Source organism: Barbus barbus (assembly GCF_936440315.1).
Source record: "Barbus barbus genome assembly, chromosome: 43".
In the NCBI taxonomy this organism is placed as follows: Eukaryota; Metazoa; Chordata; class Actinopteri; order Cypriniformes; family Cyprinidae; genus Barbus; species Barbus barbus.
In genome coordinates this window covers 3,044,369-3,065,628 of record NC_136721.1, presented here as the reverse complement: position 1 = coordinate 3,065,628, position 21,260 = coordinate 3,044,369, and the positions used below count along the sequence as shown (strand labels likewise).

Below are 21,260 nucleotides of genomic sequence, written 5' to 3'. Positions count from 1 at the left end.
CCATGGCATGGTGTTGCATCACGCACTTTGGGGGAGTTTAAACTCAGTCATCGTCTCTGACAGCCCACGATGATATTACTGCAGCATCATATCTGGAGATTTATGTTTTTATGAAAACCTTCCAGTGGCAGAAATGAGTTGTTCCATCTTTATTTCCTCCATGGAGGCAATTTGATAAAATACCTCTGCTTCTCCAAAACCTGGAAAAATGTTTTGCTCATAAAAATGTAAAATGCGCATTCATTTGAGAATTAATGGATGGACAAGATTTGCATGCACCTCTAAATACTGTTATCTCTGCGGTTTAATGTGTATTTTGATTTAATGAAAGCAGGAGCTTATTAGAGAATATGGTCATGAGATAAATAATTGTGCTGTCATCATAATTCTTCAAGTAATTTAGCTGAGCTAAGTTTGTTTTTGTTTGTTCTGCTGAATTGTCAGTTGAGTGCTTAATGTGACAATGTGGGTTTATTATGGAGGTGTAAAAGATATTGTGCAATATGATATATTTAAAAAGAAATGCAATCATTTATAATTTTACTGTAAAATACTGTTTAAAAAAGTCATGAAAAAAATAGCAATCTATGAACTTTTAGCTCAATAAACAACTACTTGAAAATCAGATGCTGTCGTAATTGTATGTTTATTAGGTTCATGTTTCATATTTCAGACATTTCTATGGGTTTGTAACAATATATACGGAAGCAGAATGTAGTGTGTGAGTGATGTTTCTGCAGCTAATTATCTTTTTCTGAGTCATAACAGAGACTGCAGAAGAAAAAAACAGGAAGACCATATGGAAGCCGCTACTCATCATCAAATCGCAATATTAAATAGAAAATCAATACAAATTATGATTCTGTTTAAAGAAATGCTTAGTAAAATGTGTAAATATACTCTAACATTCACAAAGAGGTACACATAAGAAGAAACAATGCAATTACCAATTTTGTGGAGTGTAACGGAAAAGTAATTTAACGAGTAACGAATTACTGCTGACAGAGTAATAGACGAAGTAATAGCATTACCTATGAAAGGAGTAAAGAGTAATAAATTACTATTTTTTTCAGTAACGAGCCAAACGATGATCATAGCTAAACAAGTAACATTCATCAGTGTTTAATAACCATATTCAGTCCCCATTAAATTTATTGCTTGAATCTCATAAATTTGAATCACATTGGAGTGTGACAAGAAGTCGTTAACAGTGCCTTCTTATAGGTTTGTGTTCTCACTCTGCTGAATGATAGTACACTCATGTGTGAGTTAGCACACCTCCCGTGGGTACTGCACTTTAATTGCATCTCAGAATATCCCCTCAGTGAATACATTTATCATATTGAGCTATTGTGTAAAAAGGATCTCAGTTTTCCCCAGCACTGTCAGTGCTTGTTTAGTGGCTAAACCCAAGGCACATGTCAACTCTCTGTCAAGCATTTGGCATTAGGCTGAGCTGTCGATCAATGCAAAGCCTTCTTAAGCCAAAATGACAATTTTGTAGTAGTTTAGTGAGTTTCAGTGATCCATCTATTGACAATGTACCAAAGAAAAAATACCACCCACAGACAATGAGGTCTTCAGCAGTGAAAATTTCATTAAACAGAGCTACACTTCAGTGTGTACTACCTCAGCAAACAGAGAACACTCTCAAAACTTTGGCTAGCATTCTGGCAAGGTTCTCTTAAAATGCTTTCATTTTAAGAGAACCTTGAGAATTTTGAGAACCTTGAGAAGAGAATTGCATTCATTTGTTTAAAATTATTTAAAATCTCAATTTCAACTCAATAATATTATGCATCATTTCAAGAACTGTTTAAAACCTTTTTAGTTGGACGTTTTTAAGAACTGCTTCTTGTTTCAGAACATTCTAAAGTAACTTTTACATAACTTTTGCAAATGGATAAAACAGAATTGAAATCTAATCGAATGATTCATATTAACAACATAGACACTGATGCCACTATAATACACAGATCCAATATACAGTACACACGTGATTTCTTGCTAATGCAAACAGCATACATGCATTTTTTTGCTTCTGTTTTGCTTTAAAATGGGCATGTATAGCATAGTGTAATAAATGACCTGAAAATTTCATATCATTACATTCTAGGGACACACTTAGACCTTATCTTGTAAAAAAACAGCATAAATAGGTCCCCATTAATGTTTTCTCTAATGTGCATATAACCAAGAAAAAAATAAATAAAGCATGAAAACAATGAACATTTTGAACATTCAGTGGCTATTCAAAAATAACATTTTCATAACTAAATGGGAACACTGACTAAATGTTCTTAGAACATATTTTAAGACATATTTGTCTTTATGTTAGCCATAAACCAAACAATGATTCAACTTGTCCTTTGCCAGTGGCTGGTGGTGATTGTAGAAGACAATTCTGCTGCTGAGAGGGGCTGTGTTTGGTCAGCATGGATGTATGCCTTAAGGTGTGCTGCATGGGCAAAGGCCAAGGGGGAAAAAAAGGCCATAACCATGTCTTGGGTGACCTCTGGCCAGTGTGGTTCCACTACTATTTGGCTCTCTCATTTCAACAAGCTACCAAGTCATTCTCAAAAATATTTCTCCAACTGGCCATTGAGGAAAAACGGTACCCCTTTACCATTTCTCAAACAGATTATTCCAAAATGGTGCCAGAGCTGATGTTTGGCTGAGGGGCCTGCAAATCTCTCTCTGGAAAATAGCTGTTTTGATCAGATCAGTAGATCAGATATTTTGGTCTTTGGGCACTTAAGCTCTTGTTCTCTTGAGTGTTGGTGGAGCGTGGTGCTGCCAGCACCCAGTCAAGATCATTACGTTGACTATATCTAGGATGACCTAGGCTTCTGTATATGGTAATTTTTGAAAGACAAATTACTGTGAAAAGCTGTTCATTGATTAACTGTAAGCAACCTTGCCATAAAGAAAATGGAGTGTTTATTTACACTGTGCAAACAGCCCGCCTTGTTGGCAGAGGCTATTTACACTAACTCCGCCCACCAACGTGTGATTGGGCTTGTCAACACTACAAACAAATTATTATCTAATAATGGCCCCAGTGGTGTAGGTAGTAAAGTGTGTGATGTGGTCTTTTTGACACAATCGACCTGAGTTCGAATGCACCTAACTTTTCTCCCCTCCCTTTTCAAATCACATATCACTTCAGAAAGGCAATTATTTTCAATAAAAATGAAGGAAATAATCGAAAAGTTGAAAATAAAGTATCGGGTAGAGTTAGGGTAGGTGTAGGGAGGGATTTGTTATTATTACTGTTTGTCTCAATAAGGTGGCATCCATTTAATGATTTGAATTAAACTTATAATTTACACTCAATATGTTATTATTGCATACTGTTTTATAATGGACTACAATACTGAGGTGCAGATAATTGCCATTATTTGCAATAAGTAGTATAAATAGCAGGAAATCCTGTTATTTTAACATAATTAGAATATACTTAGTGTAAATAGCATCTATTGAACAAAATATTGTAAAACTCATGTTTTAGAAGTAAAAAATGATATGTCAATTTCCTGTGAAAAACAAGACAATACTATTTATTTTCACTGTAAAATATTGATAGAACATACATTGCTATTCATTGAAATTAAATGTCCATGCACAATTGAAATGATTATTTTCTTTCTTTATATTACATTTTTATGTTTATTTATTTCATGTTTGCTGTATTTTTAATTGATGTTTTGTCTTTTTGTGAGCCATATTGTGTACTCTCTGTATGTTATTATAGTTGCTGGAAAGAAGGTTTGTTAATTGTAAGGAAATTTAAGCTAGCATTTGACCACTGATTTTGCCACCTGTGTTATAATTATTATTATTATCAATATATTTTAACAAGCTGAGAAAATCTTGTGAAATCATGAAAAAGTTGATTTCAGTAATACCATTCAAAAAGTGAAACTTGTATATTAGATTCATTCATTACACACAGACTGATATATTTCAAATGTTTATTTCCTTTAATTTTGATGATTATAACTGACAACTAATGAAAGTCCCAAATTCAGTATCTCAGAAAATTTGAATATTGTGAAAATGTTCAATATTGAAGACACCTGGTGCCACACTCTAATCAGCTAATTAACTCTAAACACCTGTAAAAGCCTTTAAATGGTCTCTCAGTCTAGTTCTGTAGGCTACACAATCATGGGGAAGACTGCTGACTTGACAGTTGTCCAAAAGACGACCACTGACACCTTGCACAAGGAGGGCAAGACACAAAAGGTCATTGCTAAAGAGGCTGGCTGTTCACAGAGCTCTGTGTCCAAGCACATTAATAGAGAGGCGAAGGGAAGGACAAGATGTGGTAGAAAAAAGTGTACAATCAATAGGGATAACCGCACCCTGGAGAGGATTGTGAAACAAAACCCATTCAAAAATGTGCGGGAGATTCACAAAGAGTGGACTGCAGCTGGAGTCAGTGCTTCAAGAACCACCACGCACAGACGTATGCAAGACATAGGTTTCAGCTGTCGCATTCCTTGTGTCAAGCCACTCTTGAACAAGAGACAGCGTCAGAAGCGTCTTGACTGGACTGCTGCTGAGTGGTCCAAAGTTATGTTCTCTGATGAAAGTAAATTTTGCATTTCCTTTGGAAATCAAGGTCCCAGAGTCTGGAGGAAGAGAGGAGAGGCACATAATCCACGTTGCTTGAGGTCCAGTGTAAAGTTTCCACAGTCATTAATGGTTTGGGGTGCCATGTCATCTGCTGGTGTTGGTCCATTGTGTTTTCTGAGGTCCAAGGTCAACGCAGCCGTCTACCAGGAAGTTTTAGAGCACTTCATGCTTCCTGCTGCTGACCAACTTTATGGAGATGCAGATTTCATTTTCCAACAGGACTTGGCACCTGCACACACTGCCAAAGCTACCAGTACCTGGTTTAAGGACCATGGTATCCCTGTTCTTGATTGGCCAGCAAACTCGCCTGACCTTAACCCCATAAAAAACCTATGGGGTATTGTGAAGAGGAAGATGCAATACGCCAGACCCAACAATTCAGAAGAGCTGAAGGCCACTATCAGAGCAACATGGGCTCTCATAACACCTGAGCAGTGCCACAGACTGATCGACTCCATGCCACGCCGCATTGCTGCAGTAATCCAGGCCAAAGGAGCCCCAACTAAATATTGAGTGCTGTACATGCTCATACTTTTCATGTTCATACTTTTCAGTTGGCCAACATTTATAAAAATATTTTTTTTTTGCATTGGTCTTAATTGATATTCTAATTTTCTGAGATACTGAATTTGGGACTTTCATTAGTTGTCAGTTATAATCATCAAAATTAAAGGAAATAAACATTTGAAATATATGAGTCTGTGTGTAATGAATGAATCTAATATACAAGTTTCACTTTTTGAATGGTATTACTGAAATAAATCAACTTTTTCATGATATTCTAATTTTATGACCACCACCTGTATATATATATATATATATATATATATATATATATATATATATATATATATGTATTTTATTTGTATTTACAAAACTGTATTTAAAATAAATTTAACAAGACACCACAATGTGCATACAATCTGTCTACATCTCTGTATGCAGTTCAAACAAATTGTGGCACATTGAGGTCTTCTGAAAAAGTTTCAATCAAAGGTTTAGAAAGAAAATTGATAAGATCCATAGACACTACCCTGTGCTGTATAACATCTGGGAAATCAAACAGTTTCACGGTCTTACAGCTTTTTCTTGATCAATAGAAACAATCCCCTCTTGAAGACCAAACAACTTTGAGATTTCTGAGTCAATATTATCAGAAATCAACCTGCCATATAGCGGCCGTAGGTCTAGTCAGCATGAACAATTTTTTTCATAACTTTAAGTGCACTTGCCAATACTTTTGAGAGGTGCTTTGAATCATTGCAAAGTGGGGCAGAGGTCTCCAGTTTTTTTATCAGCTGCAAATCACCTTTTTTTAAACGGGACATCAGACATCAGAACCACTGAGGATGCAGTGAGTTAGTTTTGTTTTTGGTGGTAATGTCACCAAATACACAGCAAAAATGGAAGAGAAGGGTGGGGTGAGCAGTAGCTCATTATCATTTAAAGAGACATGCACGGAAAGGGTTCTGGTAAGGTAAAAAGGTTTTACACAACCATTGAGGAATTTTAACCAAAGTATGTTGCAGACATTTCATGAAGACCCTAAAGAGTCCTACCAACGTGGAAAATGGGCATCCGATGTCTAGCAACTTAAAGGCAAGCGCTCTTCGTTCAGGCTGTTGTTTAAAAAGATCTTGTTAAATTGCAGGCCCACCCAATCAATGGATAGATAGATAGATAGATAGATAGATAGATAGATAGATAGATATATAGATAGATAGATAGATAGATAGATAAAGTTCACCCAGGGAGACAGCACTGCAGCTCTGAGCTACCTGCTCTTCTCAATGCTCACATTTAAACAAGCGACTGTAAAAGCATGCTTACAAATAGCAGTATGACCAGACAGCACCTGCCCGGAATCATATTCCAAAATCCAGAGTTCTGGCATGAAACTCTAGATGGCGCAGTCCGATAGATTTAACTCAATCTGACATAATGACATCATCACGTCACAGCTGATTGGTTCTCTCCTGTATCGGTAGCCAATGAGCTCACTGCTAGTGAATTTGGTAGCAGTTGCAACACACCTAAGAAACCCTCCACCTTCCCCAGCTTCACCTGTATTGATCTGCTATGGGGAATATTCATAATATGTGCATCAGCAGTATTTCTTACATGCTCACAGCAGCATGTTGTGGATGTATTGGCAGTAGCAAGTATTGGTACTTGCTCTGCCGCAGCAGCAGTGTAGCAAATCTATTCCGCCAAGACCAAACACATTTATATTGTCATGTACATTACTATGCCAATTCCTCTGAGAGTTGTCAGAACTGACAGAACTGTAAATAACTCTATTTTTTTGTCCATTTTTATGCATGAGAGAGAGAGAGAGAGAGAGAGAGAGAGATCAGACCAAGGCTGATGAAAAAAAAAAAACATTAAAATGATTAAAACAATAACAATGATTTAGTCTGGCCATAGGCAATAAATTATCTTTACAACGAGTGCTGGTAAACTGATTTTGATTACCATGGAAACCTCTCCGAAAAAGGAAAAAAAAAAAAAATTACAATCCCCCAAGACATCATGTACAGACTCCAAGAAAACCAATATCTGTACTCAAACAAGTGGAGCATATACAGTAATGAACACAAGTTGTACATGTTCATATAATGCTCTGATTTTTAACAGGCGCCTTTAATGACCTCTACATACTCAAATGACAGAGGAGTGACATTTCTGGAAAAAGTATTCCCACTGCAAACTGTTACTATTGACTCGGAAAAAACTTCACCATCCCATTCTCTCTTCCAGTTGACTTTATCAGCAATACTCTGTGTAAGGGAGCACAGTCTGCAAAATGAATCCTTTTTTCCTTTGTCTCTACATCCATTTAAATTCAGGCTGCCTATTCTTAACACACTCTTAAAACAAAAGAGAAAAGGAAACAAAAGAAAAACAAAATGGGGAAAAAAGTACTAAACATATTTGCTATCTTTTATAGCTTTCAAAGTGAGTTTTTTTTTCAATGATAAATCTCCTGATCAGTGAAAACTTTCTCCCCTGCGCTTTCAGAACTTCAGAATTGAAAGTTCTTGACTGAATCAATGAAGAGTTGTTGCACACATTCTCAGTTTTCCTCTCCACTCTTCATTCCTGACTCCTCTGGTGCTCTTAAGAAACTTTTTAATACTCAAAATGGAGTGGCCACTTTTTTTCAGGGACCAGGACTGTTAGGAACGTAAAGAATCCTCTTCAGAGTTCACCCCAACATCACAATCAAAGGTCTGAGAACTACTCGGGGTCATCAACCAATCATACGCAATAATCAACAGCCTGTATTATAATACATTATAATATTACATACATTATAACTGTAGAGAGGAAGAAGTAAATGATCACTAATACCGTTTTAAACATAGATGAGGTAAGGTGTGCTACAATTCTTTAGGCTAATCCCATTCTTTCTGTGCAAATACTTTTTTTTTTTTTACAAGACAACATGGTATGAGCTCTAACGTCAATTGAATGGAAGTGAGAATTATTTCCTTATGGTTCCTTAAGGATCTTTCCTTATCAGCTGTTGTGCTTTAGCAGTGTGCGGGCAAGGAGTCTGATTAGTTACCTCATTCTCTATGCAGACTGAAAACCTAATTATATTGGTGATTTAGGGAGAGCTGAAGCCTGTGGAAATAGTGCTAATTCTGCTCATCTGAATAAGCTCACCCACAGTGGTCAACGACATCCATGTTTCAACCCAAAAGGAAAATATTTTGATTTCTTTGGGGTTATTCAGACTTCTGCAACTGCTGAAAGTCACTTCAAATACATGACTGGACCAAGGGCACCTTGTGGGGATGTGTGCCAAAGCAGAGGTTTCTCCACATCAGGAGCATTTGAGTACAGTATTTAAATGCAATATCCCTGTGAGCCAGCTTTCAGGCTGATTCTAAATGTCATTTTTATGCCCTTTAAAGGCACTGTGTGAAGGGGAACCTATTTGAAGGGTTGTCGAAAACAAAAGTGATAACATGTTCACGAAGAACCATTCCACAGGGTTTTTACTGAAATATATGGATGACAGTCATGTGTTATGCTGCTTGATGTTGCAAACTGGCATTTGTTATCATATTATTTTAATCATAAACACATTGGTTTTTACTGTTTGCTGCACTTTATTATTCTTAGTTATTTACCTACTGTGTGTCCTGAACCTTCACTTTAAGTGCTAAGGCAGAGGTGCTGCTCAATTTTGATTGAAATTCCCCTGACATTTAGGCTTCACTGTAATGTTTTTTTCACTGTAATATTTTATTGGCTTTGGCAAGAAAATATACTTATTTTCCATTTGGCTGATAACTTCAATAACATATGGTCTAAATCAAATTCTACGAATCATTATCTGACTCTGACTGATGTACAGTAAATGACATTATGCCAAAACTGACAACTCTTTTTTTTTCTTCTTCTTTTTTCTTTTTTTTTTTTTTTAGATTCCATGTGGTGATGCATATGTTAAATATTCACATTAAGCACCAAAGTGAATATATGAGGAACAAAATCACAATATGTCTTCATGGCTTTAAACAGGTGCAGTTTCACTGAGGGAGGGAGAGTGAGTCATTCTGCAAATGGCATACAAGCTTGAGCTTTTTGACTGAATAGGAAATAAATGAATAAATACATAAATAAATAAATAAATAAATGTAACTCTTGCCAACTAATAAAAAAATAAATAAAAAAAAGTGTTACAAGACCATAATAGCGAGATGAGGAGGACTATGCTCCATGATCCAAACCATTCCTAAACAAGACTTTAGGTTTAAAACAGCAGCACAGCTTTATTCATATACATTGTCTGGATTAGTAATCTGTGTACAATATATGAATAACAAAAAGATGTTGCACTTGTTTAAAGAACTTATGAAATTATCATTATTTATTAATTAATTAATTGTGGCTTTATTTTGCCTCCCTCTGCATTGAGGCCTGTTCACATACAGTATATTTCACATACACATTTTCCTCTAGCGGATATTTGTGTAAAATTTATATCTTTGACTCCCAGTAAACAATACAAAAGTATTGCTGACTCATCTTGCATTCGGCATTCAAACATTTTTGTCTAATAAAATCTAAATAAAAGCGCCATAAAGGTGATTTTTCACACTTTTGAAATATAGGCTACTGATGATGCGACATACATAAAGCTTTTGTTTTACTGAGGTAAAAGTTAATGTAACTATGAGTTGTGCATTTTATAGTCGTCTATTTTACTATTGGAAAATGTGAAAGGAAATTGATTACTCTTCTAGTAACATATAGCTAACCTTGAATGAAAACGTACCACATTTTAGGATTCTTAAGATTATTTCCATACAAAATTCCAATGTGTATGTCCTGAGAAGGAATGTGCTATATCATCATATTCGTAAATATTCTGAAATACGGTAAAAATATTGTAATATACCATAAAGGTTTTGTAGGCTACTTTTTTTTCTTCTGAAGTGAAATATAACTCATGAATCAATGACAAGACTCGCCTCCACTTTGGACTTTTGTAACTCGTGTGTGTTTTGTGGAAAAGAGCTGCGTAAAGATTCTTCAAAATAATCTGGGTTTTCAGGTTTTGGAACAACACCAGGAGTTGTAAAATAATAACACAATGTTGGCTGAACTATTACTTTAATTGGTGATTCTCTGTCAAAGTGTCACCTTAGCCTTCATTTAAGCGTTTGGAAACGATCCGAGGCGATGTAAGCTATTCAAACCCTCCTCCGAGCGGGAAATTTGCCGCCATCCAGCACCAATCTGCGCGCGAGGGAAGGAGGGGGCGGGAAGGTTCGTTTGAGGAGGGCAGGCTTTCCAGCGTTACTAGCGCTCCCCCACTACCCTCATTTCAGCATCTGAGGCAAATACTTCAAAATTCACCCAATGGACATGAAATAATTTACTGGAAAATAAGTGGAAAGACGGAGGGGGAAATCAGCTGCCAGAGCTCAGAAAGTGTCTGAAGTCCGTCGGAAGAAAAAAGGATTTATCTCTGGTGAGGTACATTTAATACTATAATGACTGAATGATGCGTAAAATGCGTGTCATATAGATATAAAGACAGGGAAACGGCGTTACAGACATGTCTTCGTAAAATCCCGCAGTGTTTTATTCACGAGTAAGTGTGTTTTGAGAGGAACATGTCATTTGTTTCAAGGTTTAACAGGTTTCTCTCGCCACAGCAGACTACAGATACACTGAGGTGAACCTGACCAGGAGCGAGAGCTTATCACGGCAAGACTGACGACTGTTACTTTGAGATGATATCACTTAAATATTTTTGCAGACATTCATTTTTGTTCCCATTTGTTATGCTCAATTTCAGTCACGCTGTCGATCGGTAGCTATTTTATTCACACTGTTGAAATATACTGATGATGCGACATAAAGCTTTTGTTTTACTGAGGTAAAAGTCAACGTGTTCAATGAGTTGTGCGTTTTATAGTCCTCTATTTTATTAAAAGAAAATGTGAAAGAAAATTGATTACTCTTGTAGTAGCCTATAACCTTGAATGAAAACTTACTACATATTAGGATTCTTCAAGATTATTTCCATACAAAATTCCAATGTGTTATCTGAGACGGAATGTGCTACTGTCGTCATATTCGGAACTTAAATATTGTAATATTCCAACGAATAAATTCAGTGTTCAAAACAAATAAATAATAAAAGAAAATACAGCTTAGCCTTGGAAATTCGATCGATCGGATCCCAGTGTGTCAGAGAGATAACACTTGGATTGCGCGTGCGTTTTCTGTAGTTTGTTCCGTCTGCTGGTTTTCATATCGTGACAAATCATTTCTGTCAATAGATAGCCTATTATGGTCTTCATGGAGTTACTTCATTTATGAGCTCAACAGTAAAGCGCTTATACAACCGGTTACTAATGCAAGTGAGCTTGCTTTCAAATGGGTGGAAGACGTCTGACTGTTTATTAAAAGAGAGCGAGAGAGAGAAAAGGGGGGTTTAGTGCGCAAACAAGCGCCTTAGGTATGTATGAATACACTTTTATCATGTAGCTACTGCAGGTCCTGGATTTACACGGTGCTTATAAAAATTGTTGCAGCTTGCATCAAAATGTTAAAGGAATATTTTCCCCAAAATAAAAACTCTGTCATTATTTAATCATCCCAAATGGCCATCCACCCATCTGACCCTATAGGACAAGTGATATGGAAAATGGATGGATGGACAGATGTTGTGCCAATGATTATTTTATTTTCTGATGTTCATGCATGCAGCATATTCCAAATATCCTAATGTCATATCATAGGTTTTTGTGAGGAACAGAATGGAAATGTTAAATTCTTCCTCTTCATCAGTTTTTTTGAAATCTCATTCACACTTGCAAGTCAAGTAAGTTTCATTGTGAATGATCATTAGACATGTTAAAACCAATGATGTTCAGTATGTTTACTAGCCTTACAATGCATATGTTTTAAGACGCCATGTTTGACGAAAGTGAGATTGGTTTATTTATGGGTCTTTTGGCTTTTGATAGGAAAGTGTAAAATTGACAGAGATTGGAAAAAATTCAAGCTCAGGTCAACATACATCATTCCATGACATTTCAGTGCATGTGCATTACATGAGAGCTTGGTGGGGGATTTGGAGAAGATTTTCATTGAAAAAACTATTCACATTTCATTTTTTTTTCTTGACAAAATTGTAGGCCTTGGAATATAGACTGCAGATTACTTTGGTGGTAATTAAAGGTAATTTTTAGAGCTCAAAAGGCCTTGTTCCCATTCACATGGATTACAGCTGCGTGATTTTTTCTTTCCGCGACTAGAAAGTAACTACCTCAAGATACACACTGACAAAACATTCGTCATGATTAAATACATTTTTATGGAGAATCATTACATAAATTGACAAAAAACGGATGTTCAAGAAAGAGAGTGAAATTAAGCTAGACAGACACATGTTTATAGGAGAAAGACCTGGCCACATAAATGTGTCTCTGCAAAACAAATATAAATTAAGTAGAGTTCACATCACTGAAAGCAACAGATGTCCTGCATTTTATTTATTGTCAGCTAATTTCAAGATCAAAGGCTGCATTAAGAAATAAAGCGACATCAACACTGGCGACAGAATTTAGTGTTCACCACTTTTAACAAAACTGACTGTGTGTTGATCTCCAGGATGTGATGCAGAACGTTTGCATGCCGAGGAGAGATGCTCATCTCCAGAAGGCCTTACCTGTGGAAATGCTTGTTGCAGCAGCACTGTGGTAGTTGAGTTGACTATGAAAAACCTACCTACCTTTAGAAAAACTGAAAATATATGTTTAAACTTTTTGTTATATAATAGTTTATGCTAAAGGTTGAACAGTAGGATAAATTAACTCATATAGCATTGCTTTTGGTGTATATCCCAACCCTTGAGAGACAATGCGTACAGCTGTGAAATGGCCTGGAACAGATTGAAAACCACATTAAAGATGTGAAGACCACAGCCCGGATATCTTGGCAAGGCCATGGTAATGAGGGCAGTGGTAGATAAGAAACAAGGCAGGTTAAGTGCTGAAAGCTGAAGGTCTGTGAGCTCCAGAAGACTCCTCCCTCAAGGGAGCCATTTTCAGCTAGCCTGTGAGCTCGGCTCAGGCCAAAGTTACAATTAGCTCCAAATGCAGTGCTCAAAGCAAGAAAATAAACCTACTTTCAGCACTTCTGCGAAACTGAGAGCAGTGGGCAACAGTTTATGTCTGCTCTCTCGTGCACTCTCTCTCTCTCTTACTCTCTCTAGCTTTGGTTCCACTAACTTCAAGAAAAGATTAATGCTGTACATTAGCATTTCACTTTAAAGGAATGGTGCCAAAGTGATTAAAGTCACTGGGACGAATTATTAGTTTGTACTGTTGTTTGCCACAACCATCCATTATTCCTAACTTTTAAAACTGGCTTCTGTCCCCAAGATATCAAAGCTGCTTGTCCTTATTCAGGCAACTGAAATTTGCATATTAAAATTGAATTAATTTGTATATATTTATTTATTCATAAGGTTGGAGGGAGGCAATGTTAGTCTAGAATTTTATACCCTCTTCGACTCTGACATTTGACCACCTGTTTTAATCTAAATGAGCCATGACTCATCTACCGTGGAGTTGCAGGGTTTTGCTATTAACCTTGCCCTACCCTTTACACCTTGTTTTCAGTATCACATAGGCAGAGCGAGGCATATAACAAGATGACTTCTTAACTGTGACTGTCTCTAAACAGACTTTTCACTGTTACTTCAAGCTTTCAAGTGCTTGGAGCTCAGAGCCTCTTTTTTAGTGGGCGGCTATGCTGGAAAGAAGCGAAAAATCCAGATTTACACGTCAAACTGGGATGGCTGAAGAAAAGCACTGCTTTTTTTCTAATGCAGAAAAAGTGTCTGAGCTCTCCAAATCCTTGGTATTTGGTATTCCTAGATGACTCAGCAGTTTTTACACCTCTGAAGTAGGATTATTTGACAATCCCCACTGAAATTTGCATGTGGTCAGCATGCAGGAGGAAAACACAAAGGAGAATGTGCCAGCGAGACGGTCAAATTTATTTGTTGTCTCATGTCAGACCTGGCCTGGTTGTGTCTGACTGAAAAACTAGCATGGGTCAGAATGGTCATATGAATTTTTTTTTTTTTTTGGCATATTTCCCCCATACTGCTCACTTTAAGAGAATGATACAATTTACTTGTTAAACGTATTATTATTAGTTTTCTTCTTATTACACATTTTCAGAAACACAAGACAAAAGACACAATACTTTTGAAAACCAAAACAAATCATAACCCAAACCATTAGCATACAGTAAAATAGGTTTACTTTAGTGTGATTGTGTTAGAGATGTCAGCTTGCACTTAAATCACTGTCCCTTCAGCTGCATAACCAGAAAGGAAAAGTAGAGCTGTGGTTAATCAATTCTGACAGAAGGTAAACTAGGTGAGCCTTTTTAATGGCAAGAAGACTCTACCGGGGTCAGTCAAGAGCTTGTCACTCACTAGTACAAGCAGTGAGTAGACAGAGATATGTGAAAGGAGAAATGAGAGTTAGCCTAGAGCACTCATTTGCATCTATTTAATGTATTTGTAAAATTCAGAAAGACCACTTAACATGCAAATATCTTATATATGTGCAAGAAAATTCAGTGCAGTTCACCTGTGAATGATAAGAAGACAAATTTATTAGTTCAGTTAGTTTAGATTCTTTAATTTTCAAACATAAATAAAATATGGTAATTTGTTCCCTGCCAGTACATAGGATTTACACTTAAGTGGCCAACACTTCTCGTCTTCTAAAGGTAGCTGTCACACATTTTAGCATGCACATAATGTTCATTAAGTAGCTTCAAGGGTACTTGGACTTCATTTGATTCTTAGTCAAAACTGCCTCAAATAAATATCGATAAACTGTGTTTGATAAGGCCAGTTTGAAGGGAACATGCTTTTATTAAGCAAGTCCTTTTTTTCTTTGTTCAATTTTTTATTGACAACTGAACTTGGAAGTTGAAGAGACAAAAGGGAAAACAGAAGACTTCCAAAGTCAAAGATAAGGACGGAATTAATTTTAGGTAAAAAAAAATCCAGGTCACAGCCTCACATTCTCCCCATAGCTTAACTGCTTATCCACTTCACAGACTTTTTGGTGGCTGCCTGCTCACAAGCATATAATGACCTGGACTCGTCCATAAAAATTAAACCCGTTAGCCATATTGGGCTTCAGGCACAGATTGGGACAATTACTCAAACCTTGGTCATTTCTCTACTTTTCATTCGTCTGGTCTTGTGGCTGCACTAGTCTCGTTAACTATGTGTTGACTGCACCACACTAATTCTCTTCTGCCTGCCAGAACCCAGTCAACTATTTACTTTCCATTTCTTCCCTATTAATCATTTCCCTACTCATTATTTCATGTAGAGTCAGTTGGGATTGGTGGTGAGGCAGATAACGATAATGGTATTATGATTTCAGTTGGCATCAATCAGTGTGATGGATAGAGTTTCAGATTGCATTAGCTATAGATCAAACCTGAGGCATCAAATGCGGTTGGTCAATGGGAGCGTGGCAGGTTATCAAATTGAGGTATCTGAAAATTACATGATATCACTAAACTGTTGGCTAACAGATATGTTGTTTATATAGTGCATGCAAGTGAGGGCAGAGAGCTTGAAACCTGTCACATCTGTCGGGCCAAAGTGTTTTGGTAGGAGAGATAATGCACAGTGACACACATGGCACTTGACTGATGGTATTGATAAGTCGCGAGTCCCACCAGAGCGCAGGCATCTTGCGTTTTGTTTACCCTTTAGGTGACAGTCATCTGTGAGGCAAAACCTTAGCGCGGCTTACACCTGATGGATTCCACAAAACGTTCCTCCTCCAGGAGGATTTAGGAGAGGGAACACTGAAGTCTTGATAATCTAGGAGGAGACAACCAAGCTCCAAATTGAGTAGGAATGTGCAGCATGCTCTCAAAATCAACTAGACCAGAGATACTGACATTTTGTCGGGTGAAAGAGTGCATGGACTGTGTCAGAAAGCAAATGCGCATCTGTATACTGTATCTAGCGTAGACCAGATAGCAGCAGTGATTGTAATTTCTATTTGCTTTTGACACAACATGACACAAGCATTCATCATAATCAAGTTTCAGCTGTTAAAGGTGGGGTAAGCGATTTCTGGAAGCCAATGTTGATATTTGAAATCACCAAAACAAAGACGCCCCTACCCCAAAAGGGTCTTGCCCCTATTTTGAGAGCTCCGCCCCACACATACGTAACCTACGCAACCCAGGCAACAATTAGTTCTGTGAAACAAAGCAAAACCAATGGTTTTGCAAAACCACTGGACGTGAGCGTTGCAAAAAAATACTATAGAAGTCATAATAATCAGTGATGCTGTCTACACTGGATGCTGCGCGGTTCGACACAACAAATCCCAGACAGAAAACTGTTGCCGCGTTCTATTTATGACGTGTTGACACAAATTTAAAATGATTTTCAGAGGTTGCTTTATCATGTCCAGTGTAGGCAGACTTTAGCCGTTGCGGTGCGCAGCGTCCGGTGAAGACATGGTGTTACTAACCTATCGAGAAGAACCAAAGCAACCTCGGCATCCGATCGCAGGCCTTCCACTCCTTGAGTTCTCTCCAGCTCTGGAAAGCTGATCCGATATTAACACGGGTCCTATTTCTTGCCTTATCGTTCCGCAGACGTTTTCCTCTTTTTCTATCTTTCTGTCGCTCGGCTAGGCTGTTCACTGAACACTCTCTCCTCCACATCATGAGTAGACACGCCCCTTACTTCTGATTGGCTACAAGTTTGTTTTGGTACTCGGCCCCAACTCAACCCAACAGCATTTTTGAAAAATTACATACCCCACCTTTAAGTGGCTGAATGTCAGTGGGTGGGGCCTATGGTGAGAAGAAGACTATTCGTCAATGTCTTGCTCTGGAGCCAGTGTTTATGGAAACAACTGCACCCGGGTGATGTTAACTTGCCAAAACGAGCTGTTTTTGGAGCTTGATTAAATAAACCCTTTGTTTAGAATGAGGAGGTACAAAGACCTCGTATATGCCAAAAGATCAAGGCAAATTTGATTTCTCATGTCATGACCCCTTTAAATCAGCAATATTTTGTTGTACTTTTTTAACATACCTTAACCATACATTCATTCATGTTTATTTCGTGCTGATATTAAAGCAGAGGAGATTGCCCTTTCACATGCGCTTCACGCTGCCACTTCTCTTGAACTTCTCTTGAAGGAGGTACAGCGATCTTTCACTCCACATTAAACAGTGCCAAAATGGTAATTTTTTTTTTTATGTGGAAAAAAATGGACAGAATTTGAAATCTGAGACATTGTTTGATATCAAAAGTAACACGTCACAATGTTTTTGCAATTTATTGGATTTGAGGCGCACTACGGTGTTCCGTTTATTACCTGAAAATAGGCTAGACTAATAAATTCTTGATATTTAAGAATCGATAATGTTTCATAAAAGTGAGAATCGATTAAAATCAAGAAATTTATATTTTTTACCCAGCCCTAATAGCCATGGTACACCAAGCGAAAAACAGTAAAATGCTCTCAAACGCCCATCTAGTGCATGTGTTCATAGATTAACATCAGAGCTTTACAGCCAAAGGAATGCAAGAATGTGTCCTATAAGAGTGGCCCTTCTCACATTATTATAATCGACAAGCCTGCAGTGTAGATCTTTTATTTCATTATAATGTTATTCATTATATGCATCATTATATGTTTAATTGCTATGCAGAGAAAGCAGCACAATTCTAATTCTTAAAAAATCCAAACTGTAGCTGTGGATCTTGTGACGTACGAATTTGACCTCGAGGACTGTGATTATCCCTGGGCTAGTTGATGGGTTGTCTGAAAAACTAGTTGGCCTTGAAGAAGCCCTGTATGATAATGCTGGTTTAGGATCGTGTCCAAGAGCTAGATGGAACACAAAAGAATAAAAACATACCGGAGTCTCCAAATGTTTTTAAAAACCCTCTTAGAGAGCATAGTTTTAACAAGCATATTACACTGTCAGCATACTAAGCTCTTTCTAAGAAATTGTTGTAAAATGCATTCCCTTTAAAGCTCTGCTGCTAAAAATATTGCAAAAAGAAAAAAACTGTTGGTTATGACCTAGTTGACCTCTTTAAACTTTATGAACCTTTCCGGTAGATTTTCAGTGTTTACATACATTATATTGACAGCAATCTTCGAAATCAGGAATGCATGTCATTAGTTGTATATTGCTTAATTAAAAAAGCATAAAATGATGCATTGCTGTTATCGCATCTTCCCTGTCTTACACTTCAAATTATCTCACCAACTGAAAATAGCCTTTCCGCGTTACATAAACCGTTTTCTATAGCGTTAGGTTACAGCACTTCACACTAATAAGTGATGTTTTATTAACAAATTTCGGGAGGAGCACGCGCAGATAATTAACACGGCCAATTCACCATCAGCAATCACTCAGTCTATCCTATCAGCCGAGAGAGAACTTCTATAAATAGACCAAGCCATCTTACCTTCATTCTCTCTACAGTTTTCAGCATCCCACCTCCACCCCAACTCCTCACCATCAGCCCGCTCCTACCCCAGCGTGGGGAGGAGCTCGGGGGGGAGCGCTCTGGGTCCGGGCTAAATGCCGAGCTCGGACCCCTCTCCCCGGACAGGAGGAGTGCCCCGGGTTCGGGAGTAATTTACAGAGCTCGGAGCCCTCTCCCCGGACAGCACGCCAAATACGCATAAACCTTAACTCTGTTCATTATATGCAAGGGCGAACTCGTGAATAACAATTGTGTTCTTCTGCGCACGACACTTTCACAAAACTAACTTTAACAGTACCACTCAACTTAGAATAGAAACTTGAAATTAAATACTCTATTAAGACCGGTCAAATTAACAAATATGTGGATCCACTTTCACACTCACTCATACACACACACAAATCCCTTTAAGAACCCACCGCGTTGCAGGCCTGATTTGCTGCTAGTGATCGTTGTGGCCAGTAAACAAACAAAGGCCCCTTCGCTCAGCTGAGCAAAACAAAATAAAGTCTGCGTTACCTCGATGATCCAATGTGAGCAAATTGTTCGTGTAGGTGCAAATTGATTCAGTTCTTCTGTTGAAACACGACGTCCCGCGACGCCAGAAGACCTGATGAGTTCCCCGGTACTCGGTACTCACAGGTCTGTCTGGTGGCGTTCTTCATCCATCTCGGGCTGATATACTTCAAACAATAAGCTGTCAGGTCACTGTTACTCAAACGGTTTTCAGAAAAATAAAGTCCCGAGTCCGAGGCTGATCACACGACATACGTTGAACTCGCAACACAAAATAAACAGCGTACACTCCACGAATCATACGAAATCACAAATCTTTATAATCTTTCTCACTTCCATCCTCTCTAGCAGCACGAGTAGTACCCCTAGTCCAACGGGGACATAAATATCATTAGAAACATTAAAATATTTTAAGGTCTAAAATCCTGAGTTTCTCGTATCGACATCATGCGTCACTCTTCCTCTCTTTGAAGGCACGAGTGGTACCATGTTGATGAAATGCTAACTGTACTTAAGAAACGTTTAGGTTTTATAGCCTAAAACCCTGTTTCTTGCCTTTACTTTGAGATAATCGCTGGAAACGGTTAGGATTTTATGGCCTAAACCAGGGTTAACCAGATGACTTTCTTTCACGTCTCTCTCGACTGACTTTCAATCTTCCTCGCTCTTTTCTAAGTCCCACACCCTCTCCCTCCTGATTGGAGGAATGAACTTAGATACTGTTATTTAACCAAGGTGATAACAGCAACACACAAACATGCTGTTAAGCACATGTTAGACCAAGTGCATTTCAACCGAACTCCCTGTGTAAGCGAGTCTCTTAAAGAAACAACACATACTGTAGTACAAAATACATACATTTACCCACTAACATACAAAAAAAAAAAACATTTTCTAGTAACAGGGTTACACATGCATATATAAATAAGACAAGATGTGCAGGTGTGACTGAAACATTTATTGGACTGGTCTCTGGACTGGAGTGAATGAGTATATTTACCCAGTCAGAGTGCCAAAAAAGGAGGGTCAACAGTTTACACAAGAGACTTGAGCACCATTTTTCTGCAGAATATTGAAAATAAAATTGTTTTTTTTTTTCTCAGAAACTAATGCTTGTTGTTGCTGTCTGAGATATATAGCTTACTTGTCCTCCACACATATATTAAGTACATCTTCATTTATTTAAAGACACACTGGTTGTTAAAACTTAGGTTCCACTTCCATTTCTGTGGACATGTCTCTTCTTTACCTCATTACCAACCTAGATGTGTCTGCAGCGTTAAATTCAAGCCATCACTTCATTCAGAGTTGTCACATGGGTGGAAGGACTTTTCATTATCCATCTTATTGGAACCTCTTTTGTGTTCCACCGACCTTGCCTGAGCACTGATATCTCTTGCCTTCGTTCCTTGGAGAGAGCTTTACTGGAGTGAGTGTATCATAAATGTGCTTTTTGACATTTGAGACGAGAAGCCTTAAAACCCCATTCGCCCTCAATTCATCCGCCTGTCATCCCTTGCATGCGACATACATGAAGCAGTGCTGATGCAGCAGGGTTGATAGGTTGTTTCATGCAGACATGCTCAGACTGGGTGTAAATTTATCTTGACACTGTACAAGTTTGGGTTCATTTTAAAATTAAAGCACTGCACTCTGGAGAACTTTGGCAATGTTGTTCGTTCCTCTTTACAGTGAAATTGCTTTTGTCCTTTTTGCATCTCCATTTATTAAACTGTCTTTGTACCCTGCAAGAAAGATTTGTATGTGTGTCAGTGCTTGTGTGAATGTATTCGTAAGAGAGAAGAATCTTGACATTCTGTCAACCAGAACGATTCAGTTGTCAGAACTGCAAGCAAACAAGTGGTTGCGTACTTGATGTTACAGTACAATATTTCACTGCAGAGATATTGCAGAGTAATTTTGTATTATGGCAGAAAGAGATTGCTATCTTTCTTCTGCAGTTTTCTGAAGTTTGTTCTGTATTCACTTTATATTTTGAAATAGATATTTGAACTTCCAAACTTTCTCAAAAAATTGCAGGTCAGGCTTG

The 21,260-nt window shown here is 37.7% G+C and overlaps 1 protein-coding gene across 1 annotated transcript in view; it reads left to right on the top strand.

The window, feature by feature from the left end:
* The first annotated feature begins 10,416 nt into the window (after positions 1-10,416).
* Positions 10,417-21,260, top strand: part of LOC306862548 (gamma-aminobutyric acid receptor subunit alpha-3-like) — a 158,285-nt gene continuing 147,441 nt past the window's right edge. The window contains exon 1 of the mRNA XM_079405404.1: positions 10,417-10,633. The gene's annotated coding sequence lies outside the window, so the exon portion shown is untranslated. The remainder of the gene's footprint in view (positions 10,634-21,260) is intronic.